Source organism: Callorhinus ursinus, unplaced genomic scaffold (genome assembly GCF_003265705.2).
Source record: "Callorhinus ursinus isolate GAN/ISIS: 27379988/994484 unplaced genomic scaffold, GSC_fseal_2.0 scaffold90, whole genome shotgun sequence".
Lineage (NCBI taxonomy): Eukaryota > Metazoa > Chordata > Mammalia > Carnivora > Otariidae > Callorhinus > Callorhinus ursinus.
The window spans coordinates 610,213-616,435 of NW_027397152.1; positions in this window are offsets into that span (position 1 = coordinate 610,213).

Consider the following 6,223-nt stretch of genomic DNA (forward strand, 5'->3'; position numbering starts at 1 on the left):
AGGCTAAGGCAAACTCAGGGGCTGAGTTTCTGCAACACTCATGCCAAGACATGCCTTCTACTCCACAGCACCAAAGCAACTCTCTACAGGGCTTGCAGGCACTGTGGGGACAGTAAGACAGGGAGGCACGTGTCCTCTCAGCTCCGGCATGCCCACATTTACCGAGTGGACTGTTCACTGATACTGGACATACTCATTTACAGAGACTCCTTTACCTATGGGCAGTATAAAATGTGCTATAAAGAGAGTTGGCCACCCTGATCAAGGCCTTATTCAGAAATACATCAATCCCTTTCTTTTTTTTACTATTATTATGTTCAGTTAGCCAACATATAGTGCATGATTAGTTTTTGATGTCATGTTCAACGATTCATCAGTTGCATATAACACCCAGTGCTCATCACCACATATGCCCTCCATCGATCCCTTTCTGGGAAAAAAAAAAATCACCATCCCTCACACTCAGTCTGGGGCAAGGGAGAGCTGAGCCTCACATGCTATATCCTACTCTTTATTTTTTCTCCAAACTCCCCTCCATCTGGGTTCAGGCAATCTTTTTCTATTCTGGATGGAAGTGTCCCATAGCATCTTCTCACAGACTTTTGTGTCTCACACCTGCTAATTGCCTTTGGCATTTAGAAGAGAAGAATGCTTGTGTCTGCACCCTCAGTTCCCTCAGTTTGGACTGAGGGGCCCCTAGAGGACACCTGTAGGAAGCCCAGAGGGCCTGGGAGAGACCTCATCAACACTGCACAGATCTCCCACAGTTGTTTCTGTAGCTCTTAAATGTTTCACCTCCAAGTATCTCAAAATTCAGCAAAAGAAAATCACTCTAAAGTGTAAAATAATTGGTTATCAAATCCACCGTTGCTGTTTGTTAGAGGAGGTGGTAAGAATACTGAGTACCTGAAATGGTGGGGCACAGGGACTCAGGGGTGAAAAGGAACTTTTTTGGGGTAACCAGTTTGATAAAACCTCCAAACCCTCCTGTCCACCACGACTCTTGGAATGAAACATCCGATTATGTTCACTGAGGCAGACAGCCATAGTGAAGAGAGAGGATGGGAACGTAAAAGAGGGCTTTGACAAGGCACCAACCACCATGATCATAATTGGCCTGGCTTCAAACACAGCTGCTTTCTCCTCCTACAAAGCAAAAACAGGGTAGAAGCAGAGTTCTTTTAGATTTCTGTGCAGCCCGGCATATAGAGAGCTAAGTGGTAATATTTCCTTCGTTGTGTCAGGGAATTCATGTGCACGTTCTACCCAAAATAATCCCATCCAGACCTGGTGCTCTCCCTGGCCACTGCCTCTCCTGCAGAAACTCAGTCCTCACTCAACAAATTCCAATGTCCCTTCACTACCACACCCTTGGGCACATCTTGTAAAGATCATTCCCTGATGAAATGTGGCTGCCTGTTTCAGATCAGCAGCTCAAAATGGCAATAGATCATATATTAGCTTAAATGCTCAGTGAATGTTAATAGCTAACAATACCTATCCCTTGTTGAGCATTTACTATGTGCTAGCACTGCTCTAAGAACTTAATCACAATAATTCTGTGAAGTATTATTCTTGCTTGTATTTTGTGGATGAGAAAACAGAGCCACAAAGAGGTTAAAGCAGATTTTCCAAAGACACACAGCGAGTAAGTGGCAGAGGCAAGATCTGAGCCCAGGCAATCTAACATAAGCCAATACTATTATTAAACCACTATGTAATTCTGCCCCTTGAAGAGATCAGAATAATTAATATCATGGTTAGAAAAGACGTGATTTACGATTTGCCATTGGCCCTGCTTCCCAGTGAATTCTAACTTCTTTTCCCTCAATGTTTACATTTGATGCTTTCAGCCTTCGCATCTAAAATGCAACAGGGGGCGTTGTTATCTTATCATACTGGAGTCTGAAACAAGGTCTCAGTGGGACTACAGCCCATGTTCAGTTCAGGAGCAGTCAGGTTCTGTGTTCATGTCTGCATCAAGGCTGACTCCAAGTTCCCAACTGTGCAGACCACACAGATGGTGTTAGCACTAAGAGAATTCAAGTATCCAGAAGGTAGAGCAAGGTTTGAGAAACAGATATTTAGTTTAGAGTATTCATTCAACAATTATTTTTAGAGCCTTTAGTAGCTGATACTATGCTGCATCCTGGGGATACAAAAGGGAACCAGATGGATTCCCTGCTGTGGCAGCATTCATTAGAGGACACTCTAGAGGAGACTGAGAATAAACAAGCAAAGAATAAGAAACAGGAAACCATGACAAAATAACCAATGGGACCTCTTTTATACAGGGCATTCAAGAACATAGTAAATTTAAGATGCTCAAAGATAAGCAGGTGGATATAGAGGTCCTAATGACATGTTGTCCTTAAGGCCTTTGGACCAGGTTCCCAGGAACTTCCATATTTAAGAATAGTTTATGATGCTGTAATACAAACTTCTTGACCTGGGTGCTCCAAGCCCTGCTCCAGCCCTGCCCTGCCTATCTACCATCTTCCCACAGCACTCCCAAACACACCCTCTCTGTTCTATTCAGGCTAATCTCTCGCTGTCCCACAACACCCCAAGTTCACCCCCACCCTGTTCTCTCCCCTACACATCTTAATTCTACCCATTCTTCAATACCAGGCTTCCTCATTCTTATCCACTACAGGCTTACCAAGCTCCGCTCTCCTCCAAACTACTAGTTCTCAATTAATTACCTAAATACAGCTTTCTGTCCTTCATTGCTGTTCCACAAGCACCATAACCCAGGACTTTAACACCAAGTAACACAATATCCTCCCAGCAAATGTGGGCAGGAAGGAGACCCAGCACATGTCCTGAGTTCTCAGGGCCAGAGGCTGAGAGAGGTGACTCAGGCTCAGAGAGGCAGTTCAAGGGGACCAAGCAGAATGCCCACGGAGCACCATTTCCAAGGAGGAGGACACAGAGTCTCCAATCAAGTGGACAGATCTCAACAACGGTGAATACGGGTGACAAAGAGACAGTTCTAGAGGGGCACTAAGTAAGGGGCATCTAATCAAAGCCTAGGACTAGAGTGCAAAGCATAAGCCTGGTCTCATAGACTGGTCCAAAACAGTGTAGAGGGAATGCAGAGTCATGACCTAGAGATAATCAGGGAGGGGCACCAGGTGTCAGCTGGCAGCAAAAGGAATCTGGGGAGAATCCGGGAATGGGTGACCAAGTTTGAGAACGAACTCAGTTCCAAGGTGTAAGTAGAGACCATCAGTGGACTTGTTTGGGGGGAAGCAGGGAAAGCAGATGAAAGAGAGGAAATGAAGACCAAAAATGTTTATGGATAGATTATTAGGTCCCTTAGGTGCAGGGGCCATGCCTCATTTCTAGCCTCCACAGCACTCAAATAAATATTTACTGATTATGTAAAAGAGAAAGATCACAGGCAGTTTTGGTATTACCCAATGGGTGGAAATATGCCAAGCTGACCTGAGTCATCACTTAAGCAGGCTGTGTATCCTGCAGCTTTACAAGAAGGCGCCATCACCTCGGCAAACACAGAGTAGTAATGTGATCTGGTACATCAGCACAGGGCTGGGAATGAGGCAGTAAAGCTACACCAACTTGCCAGTAACCCCCCATAAGACCTTAAACAATTCATTTCACTTCTCTGAGTCTCAGTTACCTCATTTATAAAAGGGAACATAATGTAACTGCTGCAAATTTTTCATAGTCTCTAGAACACCCTTCCCCCAGATTTCTGCCTGGCTAACTTCATTTCTTTTTAATCTTTGCTCAAGTGTTCGCTTTGGCAGCACATATACTAAAATTGAATCTTTGCTCACATTTTGCTTTCCTCATGAGGCTTATTAGCCACCCTCTTCAATACTGCAAACTGCCCATCCCAAAAACCCCACCCCCACACACTCAGGTTTACACTTCTCTTTTTCATAACACTTCCAACAAACTATATAACTTATTTACTTATTATCTTTATTGCTGCCTACTAGAATGTAAGCTCCATGAGAGCAAGGATCTTTGTTCTAGCTCACTGATGTACATCAAGTCTTTGAATAGCATCTGGAACGGAGTAGGCATCCAATAAATACTTATTGAATGATTACATACATGAACCGATAAAGACCAAAATCTTGTGAAAGAAAAAGACCAGGATAATAAATCATTTATATTCTCCCTGAGGCCAGGGGCTCCTGCCCACATCTTCATGCATCCCTATACCCCACCCCCTTCCCTTGCACCATAATGTGGGGTAGATGTTCAATAAGCCCCTGTGAAATTATAGGACCCAAAAGGGCAAACACACTCACGGTGCTCTGGGGCCACCTGCTGGCAAATCTATTCAGTTGCTACCTAAGCAATTAAACTGACAAGACATTTCCAGTGGAGAAAATGGAATTGCAGGCAACATCTCCCTTGAGAAGTGAGGACGACCAGGCTACACGTAAAAACGGGAGGAAGGAGGCTAGTCTGGAAATCAGAAGTTTCCAAAAGCTCCTGGAAGAGAGAGTTAAAACCTTCTCTGAAGAGCCACATGTCCCAGTGTTTCCCAAAACTCCTTTTCCACCTACAGTGATAACAGTAATACCATATACTAAGCTGTTTTAAGCACTACCGGTATTATTTCATTTAATCAACCCTCTGATGCTGGTACCGTTGTCATCATTATATAGATGAAGAAAATTTCCTTTAAAAGTAAAGATTTTCAAAACGGAAAAACAAATGTTTCCATTTAAGTAAAGCGGCGAAACCATTCACACCAAAATATGAATAAGAGACATCAGGCCCAGGCGTGCGCACGAAGCTTGGGAAACGCTCATGCACGTGCGCTGGCCGGCGTGACACCGCCACGGAGAACCCACAAAACGTCAGGGTGCTCACCAACCCGACCGTGCCCCAAAGCCAGCCGGAGATCCCTGGACTCCCACGGCTCCTTCCGGCCGAGCAGGCGGAAGCCGGGACCCCGACCTTCCCGGAAGCGCGGCCCTCTTACCCCCGGCACCGCGGCCAGGGCCGGTGCAGAGCCGGCGCCCCGCCGCCCCACACGCGCCTCCTGGAGGGCCCGCACGCAGCCCCGCCCTTACCTCCCCGGGGGATGGTGGGACTCAGCTCCGCGCCTCCGCGGCGCCCCATTCGGGAGCGCTCGTTCGCCCTCTGGCGTGTAACGCTGCGGGGTCTCCCCGCCGCTGCAGCCCGCCTGGGCTCGAGCCCTGGAACGCCAAGCGCTTCCGGGACGGTGGGCGATGGCGCCCCCTGGTGGTGTTCTGGAGCTTCGGCGCCCTCCCCACAGCCCTGGTTGGTAGCTTCCCAAATGGAGTGTGTAAGACGGTTCTAAGTGCTACCTACACTTTTAACAATGTTTGAGTTACTTATTCTTGTGCGTGTTAGAAAAAAAAAAATTACAACTAGTGCAACAAATCCCATTTATCTCGAATAGTGTTTAAGTATAAGGGTAAGTTGTGTGTGTGTGCATATATAAAACCTGGGGGTTTTTTTATGGTATTGGAGATGAAACAATCCAGGGCTAAGCAAGTAAATGGGTACGTGCGACATCTGGCAATTGAACAGTCCCGCTTAGTAGCTTTATTTCTTTTAAATTTTTATTTTAATTCCAGTTACTTAACATAGTGTTATATTAGTTTCAGGTGTATAGTATAGTGATACATCACCCAGTACTGACACGGCAAGTGCCCTCCTGAATCCCTATCACCTGTTTAACCCATCTCCCCATCCCCTCCCCTCTGGTAACCATCAGTTTGTCTCTATAGCTGAGTCTGTTCCTTGCATTGTCTCTCTCTTATTTTTTCCCTTTGTTTGTTTTATTTCTTAAATTCCACAAATGAGTGAAATCGTATGGTATTTCTCTTTCTCTGACTGACTTACCTCACTTAGCATTATACTTTCTAGCTCCATCCATGTTGTAAAGTGAGTGGTTAGCATTGGTTTAAAGAAAATATTAATAAATAATACACAGATACTGCAAAAAAATCGTGAAAGGGATAGTCAAATAACTAACATCGGGGGAATGACCAACCCAACAAGGACAACCAAGGTGTCATGGTTAATTTTATGTTTCAGCTTGCAGGGTGTTTTTGGATGAGATTAACATCTAAATCAGTGAACTCTGAGTAAGGCAGATTACCCTTCATGATGTAGGTGGGTCTCACCCGATCAATTGAAGGCCTGAAAAGAAAAAAAGACCCATTGCCCTGAGCAAGAGGGAACTCTTCAGCAGACTGCCTTG